Source organism: Pinus tabuliformis, chromosome 4_2, assembly GCF_031772625.1.
Source record: "Pinus tabuliformis cultivar Carrire ecotype Pingquan chromosome 4_2, CPIR1, whole genome shotgun sequence".
NCBI lineage: Eukaryota > Viridiplantae > Streptophyta > Pinopsida > Pinales > Pinaceae > Pinus > Pinus tabuliformis.
Window position 1 is genome coordinate 729,447,048 of NC_142304.1, and position 19,601 is coordinate 729,466,648.

A 19,601-nucleotide genomic window follows, 5' to 3' on the forward strand; every position below is an offset into this window, starting at 1 on the left:
CTGTATGCAACCTAATGTTTGGATTAATCATTAAGTCTATTAATGAAATTTAATTCAGCTCAGAATTTCCATCGCTCCTGCAAACTCTGTTTCTCAATTCAACACTGTCACTTCTGCAAACACTGTTTTCCTGATATCGATTTCACATATTGAGCATGTTAAATAATCAACATTGAGTTATCGATTATCATGTACTAGATTTTAACACAAATCGATGTCAATTTCTTTACAAACAAATCATTCCTTCACGTGGTAGCATAGATCGGATACAAAGCGATCTTCCACAATCAGAACCGCGTTTCTTCCAGCATGAATCAAAGTCGGAATTCTCGTTTTCCATTGAGAGAATGATGCAGTGATAAATTCAATATGGGTTTCAGAGAATCAACATTTGTTAATTCCGTCAGTCTCTAAGCTGAATTTAGTTTTTATGGCTTCAACACCCTAAGTCAATAGCGATAAATGCAATTGATTCACTATCGATTATGTTGAGTAACACAAGCTTTTATAAGTAACCAACAAGCCCGACATGCAGAGCTTTATGCACGGGTTTTAACACCAAACTACGGCCCAAATACATTGGAAAATACCCACTCATGCCAAGATTCAACGTTCATAACAATCAACGATTATGTATTTCAGGTTTCACACATAGTCGATGTAATTTCAAGCACATCGAGCTACTCTTCCTCATATCCAACTTCAACAACATGATTCATAATCCCATTGATCTTATTCATTGAAACACAAACTCAATAAAGGTGTAAACTCCAGAACTCAAATTCTGCATAAATATACAGTACTTACATAATAGCCTCTTTACTTGACCTGATTTCCCAATTGTTGGCCCTTTTACAATTTGCTCGAAGGCTTCCAAATAGAAACTCCTGCCCTCTACTCACACTCTCCTTCTCAATATCACTCCTATCTCAACGCGTTTGAGGCTTGATAATTTATACAAATTGAATTGAACCAGTTTAGGTTCAAATACCTTTAATCACTCAACAAAGTCATCGAATATCTCAACACCCCTACAATCTATATTTTATCCCTAAAATCTTGAAACTAAATCTAACTTAGGCTCATAATTAATTCTTAAATATCTCAAGTCTAATTTCTCTCATGTTTTCCAATTATTTGGAAACATTAACAAATCCTCCCATATAGTTAATTAAAAACTGTCAAATCCCATTAATATTCACATAAAATTAATATTTCCTAATAAACATAAAACCCCTTAGTTTAAATAAAATACAAAGTGTTTTTTGAGTCTAATGCTCCTACATCACTCAGGTTTGATGTTATACTTGTTTTTCTCATTTCCTATATATTGTTTGGGGAATTTTCGTTTGAGATTCTTCTAATTTTCTTGCTAAAACCCTAGGTGATTTCCTTCCACTCTGGACAAACATTTCTACGTTTTCTTTTGTTAAAGTTTGTGGTTGGGTTGAGGGTGCTCGCTCCTTGTCCATGCTGGAGATGTTGATGCAATCTCCACACAGGTAACCCTGCAACCTTACTCAGGTTTGATAGTATATCTGTTTTTCTCATTTCCTATATATTTTCTGGAAATAATTCTAAGCAGAAGGTTGTGCAGGTGTGCAACCTCGTTAAGACAACAATGGGTTCCTTACAAGTGATTTGTATGCCACTGTTTTGTTTTTTCGAAAATTAGAACCTTACTTGGGCAACAAATCTAAATATTCTCCTTTGATTTTGAAGACACCTCTCGAGGGCAAGTTGGGGTTTATTTTCCTCTTGGCACCACGAGACAATGTCTATTTGGCTTATGGTTCGACTCCCAAGATTTCCAGGTGCAATCATCTTGCCCTGACTGGGGTTTCTCTTATTGGAAACTCGCAACATCCAGCTAGCTTGAGCTTAGCTTTATCACTTCCGTCAGCTACATTTACCCATTTGTTGCATGGGAAACTACATTTCGAGGAACCTAGAACTCCAGGTGTCCTCTGTTGTAGTAGAACAGAAAATAAAACTGTAACCCATAACCACATCTTTATTTAATGTATTGAATGAAATTTTGGTTTTGTTTCTTGCAATACTTGTCCTTTAATAACAATGAAATTATGGTTTGGAGGTCTTATACATGTTTCTTATTACCTACTGATATCTGAAATAAGGCGACATTCTGTTTTAAAGTTAGCATTAGTCAAATTTCTTCGGATTTTGTGATCTTTGGGTTTCATATCTAATTTTATAGATAATTCTCTGGTTGACCTTGCAGAACAGGCTTATATTTTACTGGAGATCCTTGACATGTCCCTTGAAATTTTGATTCAGGCCCCATGATCTATTTTATGCAAGTGAGTCGAAAGCTTTAGATTTCTTTGCCACATATTCATTCATGACCAAAGACTATACCACTAGTTCTAAGAATCTTGTGGTTACTATCACCATAATTAATGTATATTGTATTTTAGAGGAGACAAGAATTGTATATTGTCCTTTGGGACACTCCAAAAATATTTTGATGCACCCTATTTCTCTAACACTCTAGTCTACTTTATGACCTTAATTCCCATTCCATGTTCATCCATGTGGACGCACTTTATGATGTTCTAACAAAACCTAATGTCCTTGTAAACTCCCTCTCATCTTCCTTGTCATGTTTTCTAGGACTTGTGTATCCAACAAGAAATTGGGAGATGAATGCCATCAAGGTAGAAAATCAAGGGGTTTTCAAGTCATTTATTTAGGGTTCCCACTAGCATAGTCCCACCATATGATCCACCCAATCCCTAAGTTGGGGTCTAGTGCTATTTCAATTAACTATTAGATGATCATGGTGGGCCATAATTCCAAGTTAAATGTTATGACTCTTTATAGGATATTATTGGAGATACCTAAGGAGACACCTCTTTGGCTAAAGGGTTAAGGAAGGATTTTGACTTCAATATCGAACCATCAACCATATTCTCAACATTTGTCCCATCAACCATATCCTCAACATATCAAACCAAAAATCAAGAAGACAACTGAGATGAAGCATGGACATCCTCTCTCACCCACGTTGTTCAGGATATATATCAGTCTATGAATGCCTCTACACTCCACCAATAGTGCATCAATAAAATTTTGGGTTGCCCCACTGTCAACCAAGATGGATACACATTCCTCTGATTGGAAAAATTGCAAAATTGGGAACTAGAGCACTCAAGGGTAGCATTTTCTGTTGGATTATTTTAGACTTACACCCAAATTACGCACAAACATCTTAAGGTAATCCTCATGAATAGAAAAATTTAATAGTAATCCTCATTAATTAATAAGGTTACCTTAACTATTGATAAAGACACTAAATGATTAAACAACCACACACATTATATCACTATAGATAAGGGTATTTTAAAACATTTTTTTAAGGCCAAATTGATATTTTGTCTTAAAATCCTAAATTATTATTTTAATTATTTTAATTTAAAAATTAAAACTATTTTAATTTAAAAATTAAAACTATTTTAATTGTCGTAAGTTAGAAATTAAGACAATTCGTTCGATTAACTTATAAATTAAGACAATTCGTTCAAAGAGTAGCAGCAAAATTATGAAAAAGAAGAGCGAAGTAAACATAATGAGGGTTGGAGATAGGTAATTGTTACAAACAGGTCAAATGAGGAGCGGGAGGTTGACTAGTCGACTCTTCCAACGAAAGCATTTTTGCATTGTTTTCCCTCTTGAATTACAGGGTCAGGTCCAACCTCACCTCCTATTGCAGGGGTTTTTATAGGGCTAGCCTCACCTCCTTTTGCAGGGGTTTTGATAGGGCTAGCCTCACCTCCATTTTCATGGGTTTTTAGGCTCTTCGTCATGCATATGGACTCTACCACTGCATCTAACAAATTGTGGAGCGTAAGCTTCTAGGGAGCTAGTTCCAGGAACATGGTCATAAACCTGGAGGCATAGGAACTTTAGGAGATGAATGCGATGAATGCAGAGATGTGTTGTGACCTCATGGATGCATCACTTTCCATGCTAGCGACCTTAGGGTGCAGACAATATCTTTGGAATCCTTGTTGCCTAGAGGGTGGAGACATTGATCTTTGGAATCCCTGTTGCCTAGAGGGTGGAGACATTGATCTTTGGAATCCCTGTTGCCTAAAGGGTGGAGACATTGATCTTTGGAGCCCCTTTCTGAGTAAAGGGTGGAGACATTTATCTTTGGAGTCCCTTACTGATTAATTGGTGGGGGCCATACATCTTTGGAGTCCCTCAACAACAATTGGGTGGAGGAGATTGCCTCTGGAATCCCGGTAAAGGTCTAAAAAGTTGTATAGGGTGGAGGCAGTATAAACCTCTGGAATGCCTGGTTTGGTCCCAAGCTCAGGGGTGGTAGCTGCATTATCACAGACTGTCAAAGGATGGGAGGAGAACTAGGGACATTATGCTCATGGAATCAAACACCTTAAGATCAAGGTCATGTTAAGACAAGTACTCTGCTATTGGGGGGTGGTTAAATTTGTATACTGGTAACTTGACAGAATTTAACTTCTGTTTTGGGTGATCTGGTAATGCTTATATTATGTGTTTATTGTGGGCTCTTGATAAATGGACTTCTATGCTTACAATTTGAAATTATTTGCATATAGACAAGTAAGATAGCAAGTGAATCTTGCAGCCTTAAAATTCTGAAGCCATCCACTTGTGTCACATGGTCTCTATGTATAATCTGTGGATGAATTCCTATTGTAATAAGAATTTCACATGGGATGCTACTACCTCCCTTGTACCCATAGTCTCAATGTATGCTGGTCACTTACTGCTATGAAACTGGCTAATGAACAAATGTTGCTCTTCCCTTATACTATATCTAGAACTACCAATTTGGGCTGCGCTCAATTCCTGTAGCAGTTGCAAAATAATTCACCATGGTTGACTGCATTTTGCTTGAGTTTCTCCTTGTATAGTGACAAATCTTAAGAAAATTCCTTTGTACTGGTTAACGATCTCTAGAGTCACTTTGGGGATCAAATTTGGAGTGTATAGTATGCGGTGTAAACATCCTATAGTTGTATGGGTGGACCATATTGTCCTCATTGTCATAGGAATTCCAGCATGGGTAAAGTTACTCGATAAGCCTATATATGGTGGAGGCCATTACCTTCATTACTTTAGCGTCCTTGGACATAAGTTATACATTGTTTGTAGATGATGAAAATTTGCTGACATGGAGTGTGACCCCCTCTTGTTGAGTTAGTGCAGCAAGTAATGCAAACGATGAGGACTTGAGTCCAAGAAAGACCTATCGGGTTTCTCCACTGCATGATTTTGAAATCTATTAACCATTGCACTCACCACAAAATTGCTTATAAAGACCTTATACTCTCGTGAAGACCAAATCTGGTCACACTGATAATGGTTCCTAAGAATGAGACCCTATGAATAAGATAGATAATACTTAATAATGCTTACATCTTAAGGGGGTCTATATTTGTAATGATTTAGGTGATGTCTTTCTTCATTAATTAAAATGCTAGTGTTGTTAAACTCAGATGAATACTAAACTCTAGGATCTTGTTGGTATGAAAATGGATGGTGAGGGTCTGAACAATTTCTTGGCAGATTCCCACGATTACATGAAGACAATCTGTAACAAAGTCCTCACGGCGCTGAGATATGCGGTGAACCTGGCCAAGATGATTCTACAACCCCCGGGTTGCATTTATGTGGACGATACTACTGAGAAATGGTATACATACATTCAGGAGTTGAGACATGCTTGTCATTTGCTCTTGAATGCCCTTCGTTTTGTTTTATCGTCATACAAGGTGTTGTCGGAGATGGAAAAAGACTCATAATATTGCTCTACTGCATGGAAATCTAAACTCAAACTTGAGGTTGAATACTGGATAAGTATTGTTGATGCATGTGCATTCCTGCAGCTCTTGGTTTCTTATGGAATTTCAAAGGAATTTAAGGATGATGACCTTTGTGAGCTAGTCTTTCACATTTTCTATCACCCGGACTTTTTCGAGCTCTGCCATGCACTTCAAATTAGTCACAAGATACATTTTCTGTCACCCATAGTTTTTTTTACTCTTCAATGCACTTCAAATCAATAATAAGATACTAGGTTGGTGGGCATTTTATTTTTTTGTTTAAGTCGACCTTTAGGTTCAGTTTAATTTTTGTATTTAGGAAAGGTTTTCTTAAGGTTCCATTGTTGGTTCTTGCTGTATAAAATTATGAAATTCACTATTTTGTGGGATTTCATGTGTTTTTCCCATTTTTCTTTCTGTACTAGTTTGTTTGAGTCATTATTTGTTTTGAAAGCAATATTCTGTTTTGTTTTCATTGAGGCTTCTTAGTTTCTAGCATATTTTTAGATCTTGCACCTTCTCAGATGTGGTAATTTTGTCTGTTGGCCAAATTGACACAGTTATGTCTTTAGGGGGTCGAGTCAACTTGAGACCTTGGTGACATGTTAAAGTTCATTGGTTTGACAACATGACTAAAACCCACTCGAGACCTTGTAACCTGGTATAGCTCACTACTACACATGACCTGCAAAATAACCTAGGATTTTGACAAATCCCCGTGGATCTTTCCATTTGATGTGTTCCACTAGGAAGATATGGTAATTCTCTGGTTCAGGGTGGAACAATGTGCTCGAATAAATGAAAATGATGGCTACCAGTCAGACAGATAGCTGCTTCCCATAATAGGCATAACATATTAGCATGTTGCAGCGTTGTGTGTCATGGCACAATGCTTGCATGATATGTTATGGAGATGGAGTGGTGAGGCACGTGGCTCTCATGTGAGGGCCCACATGGTCCATTGAGGTCATCTACTTTAAACATTTTGATTCGATATCTGATTTTTACTTTCATGAATAGATACAAGCTTTGGTTTCTTTAAAAACTTAGTTTCGAGCTGGTTGTTGTTCGCCCTTGACTAGGCTTTGATATGCATGCCCCACAATAATTGTACAGAACTAGTAGCCATCTAGTGCCTTATAAGTAATGGAAGATCTACTTCAAATGTTGCCTAGTTGCTGCAACTATCTAATATCTCCATCATCCCTATGGACAACACTGTTGTAGGGTGACATCTTGGTTATACATTTCAGACAACACCCCAATGCTTCTCAATACAATACCCTGTCTACTCATCACACTAGGTTACACTTCATTTTAGGATCATCACTTATACCAGGTGATGTTCCAGCCATGGGATTAATTATCTTAGTTATCTTCTTCGATATGAAATCCAACTTCCCATAAGTGTCTTTCAAACCATAGCCTTGTCTTTAATTTAGGAGAAAGCCCACAGACTTTCATATCTATCATCAGAGCTGGTAGAGGCTGATCATAGTAATAGAAATCCAAACATTTCATCGATCTCCTCTGTCCACAAATTGTGGGATAATTTTGAGGAACATATTTCTTATGGTACCCTCATGCAAACCAGGGGGTAACATATTGCTCCTATTGGGCACACACGTCCTTCTTGGGATCACTTGAGAATCCCAAACTCTCAAGATAAAGCTGCCAAAGTGAAGTCCATAATCCAAAGTAACCAATTCATCATCTCTAGACTGCAATATCCATTTCTGGTGTGTTTAATCATTGTTGAAAATAGAGACACATTAAAATCCAAATAAAAATATGTTGGGATCCCCATCACCTCTGGACTAAATGGTCCATTTTCAACAACTCTCGTATTCCCAACAATTTCATCGTATGTAACATCTTGAGAATTTCCATTTCTTCCATAGAGAAGATATATGGCAACCAAGATTTAAGGGTCTCTTTGAGCAATTTCAGTGGACTATTTGATTAAATAGTCTGCTCCTCACTAAAATTTCTAGTAATCTTTGTTGCCAAGCCATCTATGATATATGATAACTGAACAAAAACAAATTCATCCCATTCACCCTCTCCTTTTACCTTACTATTTGTTGTGAGAAAACCTTGCTCGCACTTTCCAGAACAAGAAAAATCCTATCATTACATGTTGTACAATGCTTTGTACTTCTGCAATTTCCCTGATTTAAGAAATTACATGTTGGTTGAAGAAATTGTGAAAGAAAAATGCTACTATTCTACAACATTAGTAGCATGAACATGGTGAAGAATGTGAAGTCCATTGTCCACTTCTTGCCTCTCTACTGCTCCAAATATGACCAGACTTAGGGCTTGGAGCTGCCTTTTTATTTCTCATTTGGCCCACTATCAATCACAGAACTAGGGCTCAATAACTAGCCCTCTTGACTGCCCTTTTACTCCTCCAAAAGTCAATTCTTAGGGCATAAAATGTACAACCCTCTTGTTGTGACAAATATGCCACTTGTCCACAACACTTAGGGCCACCCAAATAGCCACTAACAATCCAACCACTGTACTTAGGCTGCTTCAGAACTTTCCAAAAATAGACCTACAAGCCCTAGTGAAACATCAACATGAAAGAAATACAACATACCTCTCTAGGACGCCATCATCTGCCCTCAAATACTTGGCCCTGTGCACAATATCTTCTAATGTTTTCGGCCTTGTCTAGGGCTTTCTGTAATAGCTACAATGCTGCCCCAACTCAGTCTAACTATCCTCAAAGACCTACACAAATCCTCCTCCAAGAGTGCCAACTCTTAGGGTCTTAACCATTGTCCACTTATTTCCTCTCTACTGCTCCAAATATGACCAGACTTAGGGCTTGGAGCTGCCCTCTTATCTCTGATTTGGCCCACTGTCAATCACAGAACTAGGGCCCAATAACTAGCCCTCTTCACTACCCTTCTCCAAAAGTCAATACTTAGGGCATACACTGTACAACCCTCTTGTTGTGACAAATCTACCACTTGTCCACAACACTTAGGGTTACCCAAACAGCCACTAACAGTCCTCTAACCACTGTACTTAGGCTTCTTCAAAACTTTCCAAAACTAGACCTACAATCCCTAGCAAAACATCAACATGAAAGACATACAACATACCTCTCTAGGACGTCATCATCTGCCCTCAAATACTCGACCCTGTGCACAATATCTTCTAAGGTTTTTGACCCTATCTAGGGCTTCCTGTAAAAGCTACAGTGCTACCCCAACTCGGCCTAACAGTCCTCAAACACCTATGCAAATCCTCCTCTAGAAGCCCTATACTCCTGCGCTACAACTCAACCTTTATATCAGAGTTGTTCCAAGGTTGTGCTGCAATACACAGAAGATATTTCGGCATGTTCACAGAGAAATTACACCTCAACACATGCACATAATCTGCCTCTCCAACTTGGCTAGGCCCAATCCAAACACAAGAAAGATGGGCCCATAGCTCTTGAAAACATTTTGGACTAGAACAATGCATCAAAATGAGTGGGCCCATACCTCTTGAAAAAAATAAAACAAAGGAGGGAGGATCAATGATAGACCATAACAATGTTTCAAAACAAATGAGCCTGCTATTTTTGAAAACAATTGAAATAGAGGGAGGATGATGGTGGTGATATTAACGTGTGCATCTACTAAACATACTTCACTTATATCAATCTTTGAGTTGAGACTTGAGAGGTTGTCTAGTTGACATCGTTTGGATTAACTACACATAGAAACAATTACACAATTTGGAAGAGTAGATTCTTCTCACCAAAACATGTAATGATTTGGATAAGTAGTCGATCATAAAATGACTAATACATAAATCCTTTAAACTAGGCCTTTTAAAATGACCATATCAAAAAAATGGATAAAGAAATTGATAGGAAAAGGTTTTCTGACATTGCATTGTATTCCATTCCATTCCATTAATATACATTTATCTTAGCACTCATAATATGATCAATCTAACATTGTGAAATGCACCATTCCATTCCTAATATGATCAATGCAACCTTGTGAAATCCTTCTGCAATTATGGCAATACCATGACATCACAGAGATTCAGAGGTTGATTTCATGTGGGGAAGAGAGTTTAACCTAGGCATCCTCTGGATAAGGCCTTCACCAAAGTAATTAAAGGCGATCGTTACTTGCATTATTACATCTTGAACATAGCTGTCGCTGTGACCCAGAAGCATGACCTGCATAGAAATTACCATTTCAGCTTTTTGTCTGTGACAGAGATTAATAGATAGAACTGTAAATTCGTTGAAAGGAATCCAATGGCAGTATGAGACCTCGTTATGGTGAGTGAAGTAATTATTTGATATGGTGATGGTAGTGGATCCCATAATTGCATCGATTAGGCCATCGTTACAGTTGGAAAGAGAACAGTGGTCTATCCAGATATAGCGTCCTCCAAAAATTGAAATTCCATTGCCATATGAGAGATTTCTCCAACCATAATGCTTAGGGGAATCCCTCACCAAGGCATTGCCTATTTGAATGCGGTCGTGGATGTTGATACCATGAATAATGAAGTTGTTCATAAACTGTATCGTTATGCAGGGACCATGGGCATGGACATCGGCATCTCTGCCATCAATGGTCTTGAAACTATTCATGATGAGCTCTTCTTTGAGCTAAATGACCATGTCACTCTCAAATATGATCCAGAGCGGCTTGTCTTGAATAACAGCATAGCAGAGAGTACCAGGTTTGGGATTCACAACATCGTTTTCACTGGAATCAGTTACTACATAGTATGACCACCCTTTCCTCCCATGGAATTCCGACCAAAGCCAATAACACAATCTGCAAGATTTTTCCTATTCATTTGCCAATTTGGATCACACCATTGTTATAGACATATTTGGGCACTGTAACCCCAATCACATATGTCCATAAACCAAGGGATTCTAAGTCCCTAAAAGTGTTGTTTCATACCCTAAAGGAGCAAGGTCAACTGATTACATCATCTCCCAGAAGTTCTCCCTGAAAAGCTACTCAGAACTGGTCAGAACAGGACCATACAGACTGCCCAGTGCTAAGGGTGTGATGCATCTCACCTGCCACATGCAAAAAGTGTGATTCATACTAGAAAGCCATTCTGTAGGGTGTGATGAGTGAGAGCAGACAAATGGCAGAAGCAGTTTGCTAGGTGGAGACCCCGAGAATCTTCTAGAAGCTGCTCATTTGACACTTGCCTCTCTGAATTCGCCCAGGGATGAGTAAGAGAACATGAAATATCCAAGTGGAACCAAGAACTATTAGAGAGATGAAACTAAGCAAAATCCCATAAGCTGACTCACCCCCCTGTAAACATCTATATATGGATCCCTCATCCCAAAGATCCAAAGGCTGGAATTTTGTAATTTGCAACGAAGTGTTGTTGGTTTCTCTTCAAAGACATTGTTGGGTGATCTTGCTTTGTATGAGGTGAAGAGGGCTTTCATTTTGGGAGGATGGCAGTGGGTCAGACCAATGGGTTGTAATCCTCTCTTCTACTACTTCTATCAATAAAGCTATTTGAGTTTTCCTCCATATTCTTGTATACCTCTGAATCTTGTATTGATATATGCATTTGTATGGTTAATATACATCTGATCCTATATTGTTTATGGTTATGGATCTCTATGCTTTGATGGTATTATGCTGCTTTGACTCTACAGGTGCTCTATGAAGTGGGACAAGTAAGGAAGGAGTGGCGAAATTTTGTCAAAGGGGAAAGGAAACAAGCAAGGAGCCAAACGAAAGACTGAGGTTGGTACTCTATGCTTCTTTCTCATCTATCTCTCATAAAGGAAAACACAAGTGACTTTAGTTTGTTGGTTTCTAAGATAGCTACCCATCTTAGTGGGACTAGCAGCTCTGAATAGACACTAGTTTTCCCAATAACAAAATAGCAACTTCACTGGGGAGCGATTAGTTTTATTGCTTGTTTATATTTGTTTGCTTCATAAACTACACATGGATGCTGAAGTTAAGCCAGCTAGCCTTCGAACTACATTTGATATGCAAGTGCAAAGTAGATCAATGCTGCTTCAGTCAATCTCTGGGTTTGTTTATGAACTGAAGAACTAACTCAAACATCCTAAGTTCCCTAGTGGTAGCTCAAGTAACCTCATTAGATCAGCCCCTATACTTTGTATCTACGGACTATCATTAGTTCAACCTAAATCCTTGAACTAAGCTGCAAACTATGACCAAAAACCAAGTTAAAGTCTCGTCCCTAGACCATTGCACTATCTCCTTTTGGTAGACTGGATGCATCGCACCTCCCATGTGCAGTAGGCGGGATGCATCCTTGTTTCCCTGTGTTACAGGTGCGATGATCAGATAAGACTGTTTTTGCCTCTAGATTTTGGTTTTTTCTTCATTGTCTTCAGCTTTATTCAGGAGTTTTGTTGTCTGTGATCAGTATACCACTGTTGAAACCCCCTTCCTTTGCATTATTCAGCCTCCATTGTACAAATAATTGTCAATGTTTTTATATATTTTTCGCCATTTACAGTTCTCCTTTACAAAAAAGTAGCTTAATCGAACTGTCCTCTTTTGATTTGAAAGTGTTGCAAGTGTCGTTTTCAGTCAAAGAAAAGAATCCTACTATGTTTGATGGTCGATTACACTATTACTCTTGTATTTGATCTGAATTAATAGTATTTCAAGTGTCGAAAGCAGTTTTAATTCAAAATCACAAAGTGTCGTCCTTGTCTTCCTTTCGTTTTTGAAAAGAAAAAATTGTTAGTACTGTCGCTTTGAAGAAAAAAGATAATTCAGATTTGTACTTAGCATTCCTTTTGTCATTCACACAATAAGAAAGCTGAAAATAAATACATGCATGTGCATTTGCATTTAGACTGCTTGTTGATTTTGATTTAGGATAGTGCATTATAGTGTGTGCTCTCTACTCTATGTTGAAAGAATTCCGCTTCTCTTTCCTTAGTAGCTAGGATTTTCATTGTAAAAAGAAGAGTAAACAATTGTTTATCATCTTAGATTGCATATTTAGGAGTTGTATATCTACATCACGTGGTAATCCTTAAAGGCAAACTTCTTAAGAAAGATCAACTGTAAAATAAATTCAATGAACATAAAAATGCTTTGGAACCTAATGCATAACATCTAGAAGTCTAGGCTACAGACGTATTCCGGCATCGTAAAGCCTAGTAACTGTCCCTTTCATCGTAGGTTGGGCGATTCCTCCTCTTTGAGACAACAAGTGCCAGTACAGACTTGTGCTCCCACGTATCGTCGAGTATATATTGGGAGACCACAATAGGCTATATCCTTTATCCTTAGGAAGCCGTGTCTACCACCCTATCGATCGCAGTGCACTGAACACAACATTCGGGAAGATTGACTACCATACCGTATAAATTATTCTGCATTTTTGCGATTGGTTTGGTAATCCCTCTGTCTAGATTCCCAGAGTAGTCTCTTTCATTCCTTTTCAGACTCCTTAAAGGAAAAGGTCCATCTAAGCACTTGTCACTTCAGGCTCATTAAAAATCGAAGGCGACTAGAGTCATCTTTAGCTTTTTATAAACTCTTAAAAATCAAAAAAGAAAGTTGCGTCAAGTCATAAAATTTATTTTAATCAGAATAACGTCATTGTTCTCTCGTTGATCTTAGGTTGAGAAAATGGAGTCCACCAATCAAGGATTTCCCCTTGGGGGAAATCCTAGTCCTTTCTCCTCTTGGGGAGATGTTGGTGCACCTCATATGGCCACATTGTCCCTTCCAGGACTGACAATTGGCATGCCAATATGGCTCTTCTCGACCTCTGTCATTCAAAGCGCCATGATTCCTGAGCAATCAAATCAGCAACTAGATGATACTAGAGTTACCCCCCAACCTTCTACTTTGTTTGTTTCTCCCTCTCCTTCTTCCTCTTCACTTGGTGAAGCTAGTAAAACTAAAAACCAAGTAACTGAGAAGAAGAAGAAAGGGAAGGAGAAGAAGAAGAAGGAGCCAATGGCAAAAAGGGGCAACCATACATCATCTAGCGAAAATCCACATACTACACCGTCCAAACCTAAATCTCCATGTGTCATCTGCAAGGGGACCACTATCATCGAGATTGTCCTTGCATCCCACGGATCTTAAGGGACTGGTCTCCCCGCTTACACAATCTAGTGTCGACAACCTCTAACGATCATGTTGAGAGTACACTGTCAACTAGTGAAAACGAAGTCAATGGACAGAAAGGAAGATCTAAATTTCCTTGTAGACTGTGTGAAGGTGATCATGCCATCCACCGTTGTCCCTTCCTAGACAAAGCTAAAAGAGTCTTGGATAACCGTCCTGCTTCACCACTACGGCTTCCTCCTGGATACAAGAAACTCTTGCCGAGTCCATCACTAGTTGAAAATCCGACTGACACACCTTTGTGGTTGGTCGAAGCATCTATAATTGAAGATAAACCCTCTGAGTCCACACCGAACCAAAGTCAACAAGTCAAGATGACAGTCAACCCAGTCTTGTCTTCAGAAGGTTTACCCTCAGATGATACAATCACCAAAGAGAATGAGAACGACACCATTCAAATTATTTTTGTAAGCACAAACTCCATTTAACATGGGGGAAATCTACCCGTTCCTTTACCGTAGGAAGGAATTTCATCAGAGATGTATCCGGTCATTTATTGGGTCCCACCTCCAAGCAACCTAGTCGTTTCCTTTGATTGGAATCTACTAGGCAGACCCCATCTACCATCTAATGTACCATTCCGAATCAGAGTACAAAATTATAGGATGGTAATGGTTGGTACCATCATAGATGAAGGGGCTTCTCTGAGTATCCTTTCCTCAACTGCTTGGAAAGTGCTTGGTTGGCCATCGTTTCTGCCTGAGATGCGAAATCAGATAGGCTTCGACAAAGGAACCAGTCGACCATTAGGGATCCTTCCAAATTTTCCTATAACTTTGAGAAGGAAAACCGTTTATCTGAATGTAATGGTAGTCCAAGGACCTTTAGATTACAATCTACTCCTTGGGCGTGACTACATTTATAACATGGGAGCTATTTCTTCCTCACTCTTTCGAGCGATTTGTTTTCGCATGAAGGCAGAGTGGTCCAGCTCATAGAACAACTTTCATTCCCCAGTTCACACATAGCTAATAGTCAAGTACTATCCCTAACTGGTCTTTTCGCACAAGGAATGTCTCATCAATCTCCAGTACGTCCACCTGATGAGCGCAAGTGATTCGGTGATTGCGACTGAAACCCAGGGGGCATGCACCCTGGTCTGCTTTGGTAGGAAAACTTCAGGTATAGGGTAGGTTTTCGCAGAGGATATATGACTAGTTTGACACACCCGTCCATTTAGGAAAATGAGATTAGACCGGAATAAGATACCTCTGTCATAAGGTATGCCTTTCCCGACAAAACAAGTTTTTTGTGTGCAAATTGAAGGGTAACCTAGAAACTCTACTTCGCTATACCTGGGGGCATGCAAACCTTTTTGCATGAAAGTGAAAAGTGACCATTTATTTTCTTAGTTTGTAGGTTCTTAACCCATTAAACTCGTAGGATTGGTCATTCCTAGCTTACACAATAAAAGGATCCGGAGAAAAATTTCGAATGGGGCAAGCTCCCTAAAAAATGAACCTATCGATGAGACATCCTTATTATACGACTAGCATGAGCAGTTTTACGTGAAGTTCAAGCTCGTTAAAAAATAAACCTAGCAATGAGCATATGTTCCACCAGAGTTTAAGCTCATTAAAAAATGAACCCACCTTCGGTAAATAACCATTGCGATTGCATTATTATCAACCTTTGAGCCTTGGTCGTGTTCTTACCATCACCTCCACTCTTTTTTAGCTGATCATATGCCTCCATTTGATTGTTTACCCCTTTTGAGGAACATATGCGATGAGTGATCCTATTAGCCACCTTCTTTACACTACCGTGATTGAGAAAGTTCCGAACATTACCTGGAACCAGCTGTTATTTGAAAACATCACTTGTTTCTCAAAAAACGAATCTCCTTTAAGCTCTTTTCATCTGACCCGTAAAATATGAAAAGATTGCCGAGAAATTGGCCTCTCCAACTCGTTAAAGCCATCAGAAGTGCTATCCCTCCTCTAGATGTTAATCTTTTTGGACCTGAGGGATTATTACACAAAAAGATCGAGCGTTTGTCTTTTTTGGCTCGTTAAAACTATCGAAAAATCATCCCTTTCACATTGTTTTATACTTTTTCAGACTTAAGGGATTATATTACGAAAAAGGAATATTGGAGTTTCCTTTCAGTCTCTTTTTAGACTCTCTAAAATTGAAAATAACCGAGTTATCCTTGTCGTTAAACTCATTAAAACAATAGAGACAAACTTGTCCATGTAGACAAGAGCGAGTCTCACTGTTGCTAGGATCATTAAAACATAGCGACGGGTTTGCCCAAAGGGAAAATTATAGAACAAGCATATGTTATCCTCCTCAAGCTTGAAAAAGATAAAGAGGTACTGGTCAGAAATGACTAGGCAAAATTGGGAAGAAAACTTGAAGAAACTTTATTGGTAGCAGGTCACTCTTGAACATGACACTTTCACTCCATCACCATGATTGAGTCAGGTTGGGTTATTCCATTCACCAGTCATATCACCATTGGTCCACCGTACCATCCACTTTTGGGGTTAACGCTACCAATCCATTTCAGTGTCGCCGATATGCTCAAGAGAAGTTGCTCAGAGAATTCACGAACCTAGCTTGTGTCTCATCCACTGCAATACCTTCACACTTCATTCTTTCATGACCGCCACCCTAAACCTTGTATCATCAAATCGTTTTCACCTCCACAAAATCATTTTCTCTGTGTCGTGTCGTAGATGTGGGATTCATTAAGGCCCTCCTACGATGGGTCACTTCTTGTCGACATCAACTCATTATCCAAGAAGTCGACTTAGGAACAACCCTTTTAGTACTTTAAAGCTTGCATGCCTCAATGGCAAGTTTCTCACTTGCGACTATAGGTTCACATCAATTACCTTCGATCGAAAGATTTCGCGTGGTGTTCGACATCAACTCATGTATTCACACCACTTGAATTGTACTGCAGTACCTTGAGGGTCATCATCATCATCGATGATTCCTCTCGTGCCTGTTAACAACTTACATCCTTGGCTGGTAATCAGGTGATGCCTTTCCATGTTTGACATCAGAACATCTTTTCACATGGACCAACTTGTACTTCGGGTGAAGATTGAACAAGTTTTGAAGACCCCGGATCTAGTTTCATCCATTCGGGCTGCGACATATTCAGGAAAACAAAGACATCAAATGTACATCATTGCTGCACAGATAATCATCCAAACCAAAGGATGATGGCTCTACCAGAATCATTAATCTGCTACACAGATGATTGTCTGTCCTATGTACATGAAAATGAATTTATAAATCTGAGCATGGGAATGCCCGCCTCGGTGAGATCATGAAAAATATTATGAAGATAGTGTATTGTATTGTATCTTATTATAGGTCACCTTCCACTTCGAAAAACCTTAGATCCTCATGATAAAGCATTTCACCTGACATCAAAAAGATTTACAACCTCGTGCTTTAGGGGGAAATTGTTATAGAAATATTTGGGCACTGCAACCCCAATCACATATGTCCATAAACCAAGGGCTTATAAGTCCCTAAAAGTGTTTTTTCATACCCTAAAGGAGCAAGGTCAACTGATTACATCATCTCCCAGAAGTTCTCCCTGTAAAACTACTCAGAACTGGTCAAAACAGCACCATACAGACTGCTCAGTGCTAAGGGTGAAATGCATCTCACCTGCCACATGCAAAAAGTGTGATGCATACTGGAAAGCCCTTCTATAGGGTGCGATGAGTGAGAGCAGACAAATGGCAGAAGCAGTTTGCCAGGTGGAGACCCTGAGAATCTTCTGGAAGCTGCTCATTTGACACTTGCCTCTATGAATTCGCCCAGGGATGAGTAAGAGATCATGAAATCTCCAAGTGGAACCAAGAAATATCATAGAGATGACACTAATCAAAATCCTAGAAGATGACTCACCCCCTGTAAACATCTATATATGGATCCCTCATCCCAGAGATCCAAAGGCTAGAATTTTGTAATTTGCAAGGATGTGTTGTTGGTTTCTCTTTGAAGACATTGTTGGGTGATCTTTCTTTGTATGAAGTGAAGAGGGCTTTCATGATGGGAGGATGGTGTTGGGTCAGACCAATGGGTTATAATCCTCTCTTCTACTACTTCTATCAATAAAGCTATTTGAGTTCTCCTCCATATTCTTGTATATCTCTGAATCTTGTATTGATATATGCATTTGTATGGTTAATATACATTTGATCATATATTTTTTATGGTTATAGATCTCTATGCTTTGATGGTATTATGCTGCTTTGACTCTACAGGTGCTCTCTGAAGCGGGAAAAGTAAGGAAGGAGTGGCGAAATTCTGTCAAAGGGGGAAGGAAACAAGCAAGGAGCCAAGCGAAAGACTGAGGTTGGTCCTCTCTGCTTCTTTCTCATCTATCGCTCATAAAGGAAAGCACAAGTGACTTTAGTTTGTTTGTTTCTAAGATAGCTACCCATCTTAGTGGGACTAGCAGCTTTGAATAGACACTAGTTTTCCTGATAACAAGCGCCAACAATCATATTTTGGATTACCGGTTCCCCAAGGTAAATAGCTCAGCGGTCTTCGAGAATCATTGATACTTTTTCATCACACACCATTCCCATGCATAAAATCAGTAAAATTTTATAAGCAATACTTTGCATTTCAAATACTCAATTGCAATCAATTAGTATAGATGTCATTCTCATCGTTTTCAAATATATAGCTGGAGATTGAAAAAATTTAAATGGGGCACTTACTTATGGACCGATTTAACTACTTGTTCAAGACTCTGTACTGAAAAAGAAGAATTTTGTTTCTGTTGTCGTGTCTGCCCTGTTGCTTGTATAGTGGGGTGCCCTCTGGGGAAACCCATGATGTTGTCCACAATTCGGTGAGTTTTTGTTGCAAAACAATTTGGAGCCAGGATTTGAAGGCAAACTATTACCGCAAGTAGAAATAGAGAATATAACTGACTCTGGATAGCCATTTTCATCCTAGAAGCTCAAGAAATCGTAGCTTTCAATGCAGAAAAATTTTGCACCCTATTTATCTCTGAGAAATAATCCCACAAAGAAGTATCTTTCTTCTAAATATTCTGCACCCTGTTTATCTCTGATAAATAATGCCACAAGGAAGTATCTTTATTCTATACTCGCAGCAGTGCTCTAGGGCTACAACAACTGTGGATTCTGAAAACATGAAAAATGGCTAGAGATTCTAAAATACCAGTGTTTTGCCAACGGGGGAGAATCTGAAATTCAAGGATGTGTGCTGCTGTAAGCGTGGAACAGTGTCCTTATCTACAATGCTGGTATACTGGTCTTGAATTGAGATTCAGATTTGGGATTTATGTTTCCTTTTATAATTTTCACAGAGCTTGTAGATTAATTGTATTAAATGATGTTGATGTCTATTCGGTTTGTAAGCCCATTAAATTTAAATGGAAAAGATTGATGCTAACAGAAAAAAGACCTAAAGTAGCATCCTAGAATTTTTTAATCAGCCAGAGGTTTATGCCTCCATAACTTTTTAATCCTTTCCATCTTACTAAAGCTGGGATGGAGATGTTTCTCTCGTAATACTGTAACCATTCTCTTGGCACCCAGTGAGAAGAGCAGGGAAAGACCATTGTGGAAACTAATGCTCTGGGAAGAAATCAGTATTTAGAGGAAAAGGTATCGCT

The 19,601-nt window shown here is 38.8% G+C and overlaps 1 pseudogene; it reads right to left on the minus strand.

Moving 5' to 3' along the window:
- Window positions 1-9,765: 9,765 nt before the first annotated feature.
- LOC149171668 (putative pectate lyase 5 pseudogene) lies at window positions 9,766-10,682 on the minus strand (annotated as a pseudogene).
- Window positions 10,683-19,601: the final 8,919 nt, after the last annotated feature.